The 14,276-nt window shown below is 41.4% G+C and overlaps 1 pseudogene; it reads right to left on the bottom strand.

Moving 5' to 3' along the window:
* Positions 1-785: 785 nt before the first annotated feature.
* LOC120104807 (PRA1 family protein F4 pseudogene) lies at positions 786-2,126 on the bottom strand (annotated as a pseudogene).
* Between the last annotated feature and the right edge of the window lie 12,150 nt (positions 2,127-14,276).

Raw genomic sequence — 14,276 nt, 5'->3', positions numbered from 1 at the left:
TCACACGAAAAAAATGAAGGGTCACACAATACACCACAAACTTAATTCCACAGAACTTCCATCTGTTTGGTTAAGTTCAACCAATATGTTTTCTATGGTCAAGTATTTTTCTCCTCAAAAGTGAACATATAATAGAAATGAGAGCAATCAGAGAAGGACCTTATTCCATCAAATTAGAAGACCTTACATGCCTCAACAAAGATATGCCCAAGATATTTCCCACCATGACATATTTGTATACATGAAGGATGGAAAGGAAGTTAGCTTGTTTTCCATACATTATAGGGGACACAGCCTATGAGATATCCAAATCTCTTGTTCAAGTGATCACCGGTAAGGACATTCAAGGAGACGACAGGCACTATAACTTTTTAATAGAATTTCTCAGCAACGATGTGGGATTTGGTGTTGTTGCACATAATCCCCAAGGAATGAACTTCTATTATTGATAAATCAAAACCCATTTGCATGAACTGGTCAGCCTTGTTACGTTGGCTTATGCTCAAGTTAAGACAGAATTTAGCATTCAGTAGTCTAAAGGGAGATTTTTCACTGTCACTGGAAAACAAAGACTAGATACATTTATACAGATCCATAAGCTTTCATAAGAACAATCAATATTAATGTCAGAATTTTGGGTGGTATCCTGGTAAAAAAAAAAAATTGTGAAGAAACATATAGAAAAAAAAAATAGAATCTTTCATCAAGACATAGCAATTTAAAAAGCAAATTGTATCATTCAATGGTATAGGAAAAACTATGAAATGTAATTCAACATGGAACTGAAGACAAATTTGGTAGTCATGTTGGGAAATTATATCCAACATTCATTAATAATGTGGTCTTACCACCAGAAAGATTGTTACTTTCTTTTAATATTACAACCAATCCCACCAAAGCATTTAAAGAGAACAGTTGTAAAGAATTAACGACAAAGGGAAAGAAACGATTATAAATATGGAGTAAGACCTTATTTGGATCCAATCTGACCCAAACCTCTGTTTTCCTGAGCAAGTGCAATGCAGGTTAGGAACATCGGTCTCCTCTACAAGCCAAGAAATGATAGCAAGCAGCCAAGCCCATCAACGCTCCCAGCGAACAGCAAAAACACAATCCAATCACAGCCATTTAATCTAAACCATCAACAAATAATTGACACCAAATCTTCAAGGAACAACCGTCCTATCCTCTCGCCCTCCATCGTTCAACGAATGGACCCTAATTCCAGCCTTAATCACATCATATTAGACCACGCGAATGTCGGCCTGCCGCACCACCCGCCGGCTTCCGGCCACCGACAGCAAGCCACATCTGGCGGCTTCCTGCTCGTCAAGAAACAGATCGTCGGTGGTCCTAAAGACCGCATGGATCCCGACGATCGCAAGTCCGACCATGATGGACGCGAGGAGGTTCCACGCGACGTCGGTTACGACGAGGGCGACGACGGTGATGACGGAGAGGGCGGTCAGGACGGTGCCTTCGTCGATGGCGCGGCCGAAGAGGACAAGCGGCCTGTCGTGGGAGGAGTAGAGGAAGAACCAGGCGACGGAGAGGGCGACGAAGGCGATCAGGGAGGGCGGGTGCCAGATGAGGCTGAGGAAGACGGCAAGGAGGATGACGATGGTGTAGTTGGCGCGGAAGTAGGCGATGTTGCGGCGGAGACGGGAGGCGGCATCGCCGGCGGCGAGGGGGCGGTGGACGGCCGCAGGGTCGAGGAGCTCCCACCACGGTCGCCGGGCGGCGATCAGGGACTGGCCCTGCTCCCTAAAGCGGGATATCATCTCGGTGGCGCGGGAGAAGGCCGAGGCCTTCGGCGCCGCCGCCGACGGCGGCGAAGAGGCCGCGGCGGTGTGGATGGTGCCGTAGCCGGAAGGCGAGGTGGTCTTCATCTCGAGAACCCTAAGAGGAGGAAGGGAATCGCCGAGGGAAACGTTTCCCTCCGGCGAGCCGTTAACAAGCTTCTGGGTTCTTTCCCTTTTCCCGCCCTACCCAGAGGAGAGAGGAGGAAGGTATATGCGACGACGGAGAAATGGTAGCAAGATAAACATCTACAGACACTCAGAAAAGAACCCCGAAAAGAACCCAAGAGACGTTACTTCGCAGAGTTCATATCTGATGGCTTATGTACAACGTCTTGGAGTAGTCACATGAATAGTATAAAGAGTTTTTTTTTTTTTTTTTCTCTTAAAACAGGTGCATCAAACAGTACGTGTGTACGTGTATGAATACACCCAATAAGATCAAAATACAGTAACTCATGGAGTGCCAATGGCAATAGTATAAAGAGTTTGGTGGGTGTAATAATGAAGAGGGCCGATGCGAGGGTGTGGACCGGGATTAAGGGCGTTAATTACGATATAGTGAGGTTGGGCCGTTTGTTTTGGTGTCTTAATTAGTTCTTTTTTCCCGCTTGGGAGATGTTTTGGGGCCGGAAGAAGAAGATTGACTGCGACGTGTTGGAAGTGGGTTGGTGCTTTTGTGCCATATTGCATGGAGCCCCTTTACGTATTCATGTTGAGCTACGCACTAGTACTATTTTTACTTTCTCCGCGTCCGATTAGGGCCGGTCACGGGCGCAGTGAAACTGAAACGTTTGGTCCAGCGTGGCCTTGTTCGGAGATCGGCCAGGAGAGGTAAAGAAGTGGACTCGGAAATAAGATATTGGAAATTTTTATTTTTCGGGTGTTCAATGGCAATAGGTTGATTGTTTTGCTTTGCGACTTTCAAAAAGAAAAAAAAAATCTGAGGGTTGTTTTATTGATTAGAGGTTGCTATAGTGGCATGTGCATTAGAGGCTACATGTCCTTGTTAGATGTATGCCCTAAAAGCCAATCTGGCTGACACATTGTTAATTCTAGGGACATAATTTTGTACTTGACTATTTATTATTGAATAAATAAAAGGCATCTTTTCATTCATATTAATTATGTGTCTATGAATCGTCCAAGAAATTAATAAGATGATGATACATATTCTCAAGAGTTGAGAATTTGAGCCATGTATCATTGGTGATTAATTTCTAAATGCTCCTGATCAATGGATCATCACGAGGACGGTGATCGATCCGATCAGTGCACAGATCACTTTCCTTCTGGATGGACGAGACTTGAGTCCACAGTGTAGGGACACTGAAGTGATAGTGCAGGTGCTTGTTAGAGAACAAGGGTACTGAGCGTGACCAAGACAAGAAGTTACTTGGACGTCTATCCACTCGTCAGTGACTTGCTTGATGTTGCAGTAGTATGACTGGTCCTTTGACCTGCGGTGCTTCGGCTACTCACAGTGAGGTTATTGTAGTTTGACTACACGTATACATGGTCTCTAGTCATATGGGTCCTTGTAGTGTAGATTGGCTGCAGTAAATTCACTGTAGGAGTAGGGTATGTACTTACATGGAATCTATCGACCTTGATAGAAGAGGAGTGATCCTATGTGATTTGTTAGACTGAGTTCTAAGACCTTGGCCAGGACAGTAATATAAAGTGGAGAAAGAGTTTTCCACTATCGAACTCGAGTCAAATAAATCTTGACATATAACAGACGAAGAGGTTTGACGAGTTATTCATGACCTCCGTCCTGTAGGGATCCACGATAGAAGGACTGTATCACATGATAACTGCACCTAGAGGTTCATCATTCTATTCTGCTGGGTAGCCACTACATGCTGCTAGGTGTCACTGGTGGATGGTGGGACTCATAGGGATTATCTCGATGATCGATAAGCCCTAATGAGTAGAGTTGGAATCGTTCCGACCTATTGAAAGGAGTTTTCAATGATATTGTGATAGAGATCACAATATATCTCACTACCAGTCAGAGTAGAACCTATGGAGTCACACACACTAGAGGCATTGACCGATCTGATGGTTGAATCGTGATTAGGAATCACAAGTAATCAATTCGATTGATAATAAGCTGAAGAAGGAACAAAGAGAATTAATTAATTGGACTTAAAACAAGAGTCCTACTTGGAGTAGGATTCCTAGAGTCCTAATTGGATTAAGACTAGGAATCCTACTTGGACTGAGATTCCTACTTGGACTGGGATTCCTACTTGGACTGGGAATCCTATTTGGAGTAGGACTGAGATTCCTACTTGGAGTAGGATTCCTACAATCCTAATTAGATTAGGAGTTTTGAATTAAATTTGGATTCCTACTTGGAGTAGGATTCCTAGAGTCCTAATCGGATTAGGACTTCGAATTCAAATTAGAGTCCTAATTGGATTAGGACTAGAATTAAACAAGTCCTAATTGGATTAGAATTTCTTAAGTCCTAATTAATTATTAATCTAATGAATCAACATGACTCCTAATTGGATTAGGATTGAAGAGTTCAATTGAGTCATGGTTCATTCAAGTTCTAATTGGATTAGGACTAGCATAGATTGAACCCAATTGATTCATGATTTGGACTAAACCAAATAGGAGCCCTAGATGCCTTTATAAGGCTTTGAAAGGAGGTGCCCTAATAAAAAGTGAAGCCCTCCTCCTCTCCATCACGTGGCCACCCTCCTCTCCTCTCTTTTCAGCCACCAACAACAAAGGGAAGAAAAGGATCTTGGTGGCCTCCTTCTTCCTCCACCGTTTGGTTCCAACGCAAGGAAGAAAAAGAAGGCTGCAGGGCTTCGTTCCTCTTCTTCTCTTCATCCTTCTTCTTCCTCCTCCCAAGCACAATCAAGGATTGATTGAAAGAGAGGATATCAGCCATCAAAGTTATCTCTGCAAGGGAGCTAGCACCCCGGGGAGATAGAAAGCTTGGATCGGTTTTCTGCTTCGTGTGGATACCCGTAGAGGCCGGACACTTGAACGGCTTCAAGCGAACCTTCATCCTAAACCACGATCATCAGTTTGCGGTGATCATCTACCCGTACAAAGGTGAAGATCTGATCTTCTAATGTTATTTAAAAGTTTTTAATCCTTATCTATCTACGAACGGTTTTTAAACAACGTTCATGCGATGAACGGTTGATCCTGCACATGCCTCTTCCGCTGCATCTGAATTTTTTAAATTTCAGAGGCATGGGCGGGTTCCCAAAAGTGGTACAGAGCCTAGGCTTCGTAGATTAAGGTAAGGATTAATTATTAGTGGGCTTATTAGATCTGAAAATTGAAAGATTATGCATGCTGAAAATTTTCTGCATGCAGATTTTTTCTAGGGTGCTGATTTTTGCATGCTGATTTTTATATGATAAGATGATGATTCTAATTGCATTGTTAATGGGATTACAAAGTTTAGAATCATGATTAGCATGATCAGCAACCTATGTCATAAGATAATCAATTAGTTTTCAGATCTGAAAATTATAATTGCTGCATGTGGTGATGATCATAGGATTCAAACCCTTTTGCTATCGAATGTAATGACCCGCGATGTGATCTGTAATGTCATGTAATTTTTCAGATGCTTGCATGCATCTTATTTAATGTTTTGAGAGGCCTGCGTGCCTCCTAAAAGGGAGATGTAATTTATTTTTCTTTTTATTTTATATCTGGTTGTATTTCTGTGATGTGATGTACGTCAACGATCAAGTCGAAGATGATGCATGAGATGAGCAGGGGTCTAAGTGGTTGATGGCGATTGGATCAAGAGTTGGTCAAGGATCGAATCAAGGAGGCTTGGAACCAATTCAAGAGTTGAAGACCAATTGATCGATTGACGTGCATGTGCTTGTAATACGACCTAATTAGAATCCATGATCATCACCCATTTAAAGTTTAGCTTTAATTATTGCTGCGATTATAACTGCCTGCAATGTGCCGTTTGCATGTGATGTGAATGAGAGTCGGGTAGATAGGTTTACATGTGATGTAGCAAACCCAATTGAGACCTTAATTAAAACCTCCTCAATCAAGTCGAGAGTGAACCAACATGAGCGAGTCATATTAGATTAATTGATCTAATTGGTGTCTAGGAAAGCATGAAAGGTGGTTACTTAATTAGGACCTTACTCTCTGAGTAAGGGGAGCCTCCCACCTGCTTACCTGGCCAATTGTTCGATTACCTCTTATGAAGAGCTCAAGTTGCAAACACTAAGACCTGATTAACCAATATTAAGTCAATAGGTCTTCCACTGTAGTAGAGCTGCTAAGGTCTTTCTGATATTGATTTGTCTCGGCTGGACACAGTGGGCAAGTTGCATCGGGGGGCTGGACCTCTCTATAGACATGAGATGTTGTAGGGTAAAGGTGGGGTTGGGCACCAATAACTGTTAGGTGAGGACCCAATGACGACTTTATTCCTACGGTTATACGGTGGGTCTGACTTAACTAAGAAATGGGACCAATAACTGTTAGGTGAGGTTTTCATGGCTTAGAGACCAAGTTACACTGCAACATGCTTGAGAAGCATTGAACAAGAGTTGTACATTCATCAATCTATGTGTCACCAATAACTGTTAGGTGAGGTGGCATGTAAATCGGTGGGACCGCAGTACCCACTAGAAACCCTAGTCGTGTGGGATTTCCGTTTTCCTACCAGGGGAGTGTGAGGAATTCGAGAAAATAGTGGGAGTTACATTTATTCTAAAAGACCTTAGAACAGATTAGGATCAAGTACAAAAGTCTAACTAGAATCTTTACTCTCTGAGGATTATAAAGTCAGCTTCTAGACTCTTATCTCATATCCTATAGAACAACCGTTTGACCAAACCCAATTATAAAGATTGGCTCAGCAAATTTCAAAAATAGTTTTGAATTGTGAGAAATTCGGGTATATGCTAGACCATGGAATCCCCATGTTACCAATCCGTCCGATCACTGATCAGCGTAAGACGCTTGTTAAGTGGACGAAAATGACAATAAAGTTAGGTGTTGCACAATGGCATCCATGTCCAATGCATTACAATGCCAGCATGAGAACATGAAGACTGCCAGGGACATATTAAATCACCTGCAAGAGTTGTATGGTGATCAGAGTCACGCAGCTCGGTTTGAAGTGTCCAAGAGGCTCTTCAAAGCCAAGATGCACGATGGGCAGTCTGTCCATGATCATGGTTTGACCATGATAAAGGACTTAGAGAAGCTTGAGAAGCTTGGCATGACCATGCACAAGGAATTGCAAACGGATTTGATCCCGCAATCCCTTCCAACTTCATATGAATAGTTTATAGTAAACTACCATATGAACAAGGTTGTATGCACTAAAATAGAATTGTTAAATAAATTGGTAACTACCTTAGGGACCTTGAAGAAGTTCAAGGGGCATCGTTTTCGCTGTCAAGTTGGTTTCTACTTTCAAGAGAGAGTCTATTTGGAAGAAGAAGAAGCCTGCGAAGAAGCAGAAGACTAAGAAAACACCAAGTAAGGAAGTTCCAAGAAAAAGGCCAATTGCAAGAAAAAGTGTTTCCATTGCATCATGGATGGCCATTGGAAGAGGAACTGTCCTACATACATGGGAAGCATAAAGAACATGAAGGGTGACAGACCTTCAGAAGGTATGTCAGATATGCTCAGGATACTTAGGGACTGTTACCTATTGCTAGCAGAAATTTGATTTCTGTATTTTATTTAGCACAGAAAGATTTTTATTTATTTGAAAATTAAATTGATTCAACATGGTTTTAAGATTGACAGTCTCTATCACATACATATGGATGTATCTGTGAATATATCTGAGCAAACAGTGAATACCATAGGATCTAATAGATCCAAAAATGAGATAAATCTAAAGTATTTAAGGCACCTCAGGCTTAGCCATATAGGAGAAGACAGAATAAACAAATTGGAGAAACATGAGCTTTTGGGCTCATTGACTTTCGAGTCATATTTGATTTGTGAATTCTGCCTTCAAGGAAAGATGGCCAAATTATCCTTTGTAGGACACAGGGAGGTCCACTCAAATACTTACCCTAGTACACACTGATGTGTGTGGCCCATTCGATGTGCAGGCTAGGGGTTGTAATTTTTTACTTTATTTTACCGATGATTACTCACGGTATGGATATGTGTATGAGACACAAATATGAAACTTTTGAAAGGTTCAAAGAGTTTAAATATGAAGTAGAAAAACATATAGAAAAACTCACTAAGGTTCTTTGATCAGATCGAAGAGGTAAATACCTTAGTGGAGAGTTCCGTGATTATCTCAAGAAGAATGGTATAGTTTTATAATGGACTCCTCCTGGTACACCTCAGTTCAACGGAGTGTCGGAGAGGAGGAATCGGACTCTATTGGATATGGTCCGATCCATGATGAGCTTCACTGATTTACCCTTGTTTCTTTAGATAGATGCCCTATTTTTAGCTATTTACTTATTGAATAGAATTCTCTCTAAAGTCCGTTCCTACCACACCATATGAGATATGACATGGTAAGAAGCCGAGTCTTGGTCATCTCAAGATTTGGGGATGTCCGGCCCACGTCAAGCGACAACAGGCGGACAAGTTAGAGGATAGGACAATTAATGCTCGTTTTATTGAATATCCTGAAAGAGTTATTAGGATACGATTTTTTCATCTCAAAGGATCACAAAGTGTTTGTGAGACGCCATGCTATCTTCATGAAAATAGTTTATCCTTGATAGAGGCAGTGGGAGGAAAATTGAGCTTGAAGAGAAAGTCTCTGAAAAGCAACGAGTCATGGATCCTATCGAACCCATTAATACAGAGCCAGTACACGATGTCCCTCAACCACCTCGCAGATCAAGTAGGGTCTCCCATCCTCCCGATAGATACTTAGGTATACTAGAAGAGGATACCGAGGAAATGTTCCTCGTAGGAGATAGGGATCACACGCAGGATCCCAAAACCTACGACGAGGCGATATCTGATATCGATTCCGAGAAATGGATGGAAGCTATGAAGTCAGAGTTAGACTCCATGCATTCCAACCAAGTCTGGACCTTAGTAGATCCACCAGAAGGTATTGTACCTATTGGATGCAAATGGATTTACAAAAGGAACATAGGTTCGGATGGAGAGGTAGAGACCTATAAGGCAAAGCTTGTGGCGAAAGGGTATAGTCAGCGCGAGGGCATTGACTATCAGGAGACCTTTTCACCTGTAGCCATGCTGAAATCCATCCGAACATTGCTTGCCATTGCAGCATTTCATGATTATGAAATCTGGCAGATGGATGTGAAAACAGCTTTCCTGAATGGATATCTTGATGAAGACATCTATATGGAACAGCCTTTGGGTTTCACTTCCAGTGATGGAGATCACAAGGTCTGCAAGCTGCAAAAGTCCATATATGGACTAAAGCAAGCATCTCGGAGTTGGAACACTCGTTTCGATGACGCAATCAAAACGTTTGATTTCATCAAAAACGAAGAGGAACCATGTGTTTACAAAAGGGTTAGTGGGAGTGCTGTTGTATTTCTCGTACTGTACGTGGACGACATCCTCCTGATAGGGAATGATATTCCCATGCTAACCTCGGTCAAGGTCAGGTTGTCAAAAAGGTTCTCCATGAAAGACCTTGGAGAAGCATCCTATATTTTGGGAATAAAGGTCTATAGAGATAGATCTAAAAGGATGCTTGGCCTATCACAGAAGATGTACATAGAGGAAGTGCTGAAAAGGTTCAGCATGAAAAACTCTAAAAGGGGTCTCTTACCCCTAAGGCATGAAATTAATCTCTCCAAGAAGATGTGCCCCAACATATCTGAAGAGATTCAACGCATAAGCAAGATCCCCTATGCATCAGCAATAGGGAGCCTCATGTATGCCATGCTATGTACAAGACTTGATATAGTACATGCTGTGAATGTCACGAGCATATGTCAATCAGATCCAGGCAAAAAGCACTGGATAGCTGTGAAGAACAGTCTTAAGTACTTGAGAAGAACTAAGGACATGTTCTTGGTCTTTGGGAGAAGATCAGAGTTGAAGGTAGAAGGATGCACACATATTGATGATAGAAAGTCTACATCAAGATATGTGCAATGGTGGTTCAGTAAGTTGGAAGAGTTCCAAACAACCAATCATTATAGATTCTACCTTAGAAGCTGAATGTTAAGCCGTATCTAAGGGTGCAGTGGAAACCTTCTAGTTAAAAGTTCATTGCAGAGTTAGGTGTAATGTCATTAGATGTCATAACACTTTACTGCGATAACATTGGCACCATAGCACTAGCTATGGAGCCAAGGTCTCATCAGAAGTCCAAGCACATAGAGCGGCGCTTCCACCTCATACGCGACTATATTGAGAAGAAATATGTAGAGGTGCAGAGAGTAGACTCCGCGGATAACATGGCAGATCCGTTCACTAAGCAGCTAAGTCAGCAAAAGACTGAAGCCCATCTTGAGAAGATGGGGCTTCGATATATGACTGATTGGCTTTAGTGCAAGTGGGAGATTGTTAGATGTATGCCCTAGAAGCCAATCTGGCTGACACATTGTTAATTCTAGGGACATAATTTTGTACTTGACTATTTATTATTGAATAAATAAAAGGCATCTTTTCATTCATATTAATTATGTGTCTATGAATCGTCCAAGAAATTAATAAGATGATGATACATATTCTCAAGAGTTGAGAATTTGAGCCATGTATCATTGGTGATTAATTTCTAAATGCTCCTGATCAATGGATCATCACGAGGACGGTGATCGATCCGATCAGTGCACAGATCACTTTCCTTCTGGATGGACGAGACTTGAGTCCACAGTGTAGGGACACTGAAGTGATAGTGCAGGTGCTTGTTAGAGAACAAGGGTACTGAGCGTGACCAAGACAAGAAGTTACTTGGACGTCTATCCACTCGTCAGTGACTTGCTTGATGTTGCAGTAGTATGACTGGTCCTTTGACCTGCGGTGCTTCGGCTACTCACAGTGAGGTTATTGTAGTTTGACTACACGTATACATGGTCTCTAGTCATATGGGTCCTTGTAGTGTAGATTGGCTGCAGTAAGTTCACTGTAGGAGTAGGGTATGTACTTACATGGAATCTATCGACCTTGATAGAAGAGGAGTGATCCTATGTGATTTGTTAGACTGAGTTCTAAGACCTTGGCCAGGGCAGTAATATAAAGTGGAGAAAGAGTTTTCCACTATCGAACTCGAGTCAAATAAATCTTGACATATAACAGACGAAGAGGTTTGACGAGTTATTCATGACCTCCGTCCTGTAGGGATCCACGATAGAAGGACTGTATCACATGATAACTGCACCTAGAGGTTCATCATTCTATTCTGCTGGGTAGCCACTACATGCTGCTAGGTGTCACTGGTGGATGGTGGGACTCATAGGGATTATCTCGATGATCGATAAGCCCTAATGAGTAGAGTTGGAATCGTTCCGACCTATTGAAAGGAGTTTTCAATGATATTGTGATAGAGATCACAATATATCTCACTACCAGTCAGAGTAGAACCTATGGGGTCACACACACTAAAGGCATTGACCGATCTGATGGTTGAATCGTGATTAGGAATCACAAGTAATCAATTCGATTGATAATAAGCTGAAGAAGGAACAAAGAGAATTAATTAATTGGACTTAAAACAAGAGTCCTACTTGGAGTAGGATTCCTAGAGTCCTAATTGGATTAAGACTAGGAATCCTACTTGGACTGAGATTCCTACTTGGACTGGGATTCCTACTTGGACTGGGAATCCTATTTGGAGTAGGACTGAGATTCCTACTTGGAGTAGGATTCCTACAATCCTAATTAGATTAGGAGTTTTGAATTAAATTTGGATTCCTACTTGGAGTAGGATTCCTAGAGTCCTAATCGGATTAGGACTTCGAATTCAAATTAGAGTCCTAATTGGATTAGGACTAGAATTAAACAAGTCCTAATTGGATTAGAATTTCTTAAGTCCTAATTAATTATTAATCTAATGAATCAACATGACTCCTAATTGGATTAGGATTGAAGAGTTCAATTGAGTTATGGTTCATTCAAGTTCTAATTGGATTAGGACTAGCATAGATTGAACCCAATTGATTCATGATTTGGACTAAACCAAATAGGAGCCCTAGATGCCTTTATAAGGCTTTGAAAGGAGGTGCCCTAATAAAAAGTGAAGCCCTCCTCCTCTCTATCACGTGGCCACCCTCCTCTCCTCTCTTTTCAGCCACCAACAACAAAGGGAAGAAAAGGATCTTGGTGGCCTCCTTCTTCCTCCACCGTTTGGTTCCAACGCAAGGAAGAAAAAGAAGGCTGCAGGGCTTCGTTCCTCTTCTTCTCTTCATCCTTCTTCTTCCTCCTCCCAAGCACAATCAAGGATTGATTGAAAGAGAGGATATCAGCCATCAAAGTTATCTCTGCAAGGGAGCTAGCACCCCGGGGAGATAGAAAGCTTGGATCGGTTTTCTGCTTCGTGTGGATACCCGTAGAGGCCGGACACTTGAACGGCTTCAAGCGAACCTTCATCCTAAACCACGATCATCAGTTTGCGGTGATCATCTACCCGTACAAAGGTGAAGATCTGATCTTCTAATGTTATTTAAAAGTTTTTAATCCTTATCTATCTACGAACGGTTTTTAAACAACGTTCATGCGATGAACGGTTGATCCCGCACATGCCTCTTTCGCTGCATCTGAATTTTTTAAATTTCAGCGGCATGATCGGGGTTTTCTAACAGTCCTAAGCCAAAGAAGAGAGATATTTATTTTGAGGATATCGGCAAAGGTAAGCCACCCCCTCCCCTTTCTAATGAGCAAGCACCAGTTCTGGAGTTGAAGCCATTACCCTCACATCTCATGTATACATTTTTAGGTAAGAATAATACTTTGCCTGTGATTGTGAGTGTTTCTTTGTCTGATGAGCAACTTGACAAATTGATGCGTATTTTGAGATTGAGAAAAAAAGCCATAGGATGGACTATATCAGATCTTAGAGGAATTAGCCCTTCATTGTGTATGCATAGAATTTTAATGGAGGATAACCATAAACCTATTGTTGAAAATCAGAGACGGTTAAATCCTAACATGAAAGAAGTAGTTAGGGCTGAAGTTCTTAAATGGTTAGATGCAGGGATTATTTATCCTATATCTGATAGTTCATGGATTTGTCCAGTGCAGGTAGTACCTAAAAAGTGGTGCATAATGAAAATAATGAATTAATTCCCACTAGGACAGTAACTGGGTGGAGAGTCTGCATAGATTATAGGAAACTTAATAGTGTTACGCGTAAAGATCATTTTCCTTTACCTTTTCTTGATCAGGTGCTTGAGAGACTTGCTGGGTATGCGTATTACTATTTTCTAGATGGTTATTCAGGGTATAACAGGATTTCTATATCCTCCGAAGATCAAGAAAAGACCACCTTCACTTGTCCTTATGGTACTTTTGCATTTCGTAGGATGTCTTTTGGTTTGTGTTATGCACCTGCTACATTCCAACGTTGCATGATGGCTATTTTCTCTAATTTTGTTGAAAAGATCATGAAGGTTTTCATTGATGATTTTTCTGTTTTTGGATCTTCTTTTGATAGTTGTTTAGATAACTTGTCTCGAGTTTTGCAGCGCTGTGAGGAGACCAAGAGAAATGTCATTTTATGGTGCAGTAAGGTATTGTTTTAGGCCATAAAATTTCAGCAAGAGGCCTTGAGGTGGACCGAGAAAAAATAGAAATTATTGAAAAATTGCCACCACCTACAAATGTTAAGGGAGTTAGAAGTTTTCTTGGTCATACAGGATTTTACCGGCGTTTTATTAAGGATTTCTCTAAAATTTCTAAACCTCTTTGTAATATGTTGAATAAGGATGTTGTGTTTGATTTTGATAAGGACTGTTTGAATGCTTTTAACAGGTTGAAGCAAGAGTTGGTGTCAGCACCAATTATGGCAGCCCCAGATTGGAGTTTGCCTTTTGAGCTAATGTGTGATGCTAGTGATTTCGCTTTGGGCGCTGTTCTCGGCCAGAGAAAAGACAGAAAGTTGCATGTTATATATTATGCTAGTAGAGTTTTAAATAATGCACAGTTAAATTATGCAACTACTGAAAAAGAATTGCTTGCTATTGTGTTTGCTTTTGATAAGTTTCGATCTTATCTTGTAGGTTCCAAGGTGATCGTATATACGGACCATTCAGCAATCAAGTACTTGCTGAAAAAGAAAGATGCCAAACCGCGCTTGATTCGGTGGGTGCTGTTACTTCAAGAATTTGATCTTGAGATTCGAGACAAGAGAGGCATGGAGAATGTGGTGGCAGATCACTTATCTAGATTAGAGGGGCAGTTAAGAGCAGATGAGGTGCCCATTAATGAAAGCTTTCCAGATGAGCAGTTGTTGGCAGTTTCAGTCATCCCTTGGTATGCTGATTTGGTGAACTATTTGGTGAGTGGCATTGTTCCCCCTGATTTGAGCTATCATCAGAAGAAAAA

The sequence above is a fragment of the Phoenix dactylifera genome, chromosome 18 (genome assembly GCF_051530095.1).
Source record: "Phoenix dactylifera cultivar Ajwa chromosome 18, Ajwa_hap1_PhDact_Kaust_v1.1, whole genome shotgun sequence".
NCBI classification, from domain to species: Eukaryota; Viridiplantae; Streptophyta; class Magnoliopsida; order Arecales; family Arecaceae; genus Phoenix; species Phoenix dactylifera.
This window is presented reverse-complemented; position numbering and strand designations above follow the sequence as displayed.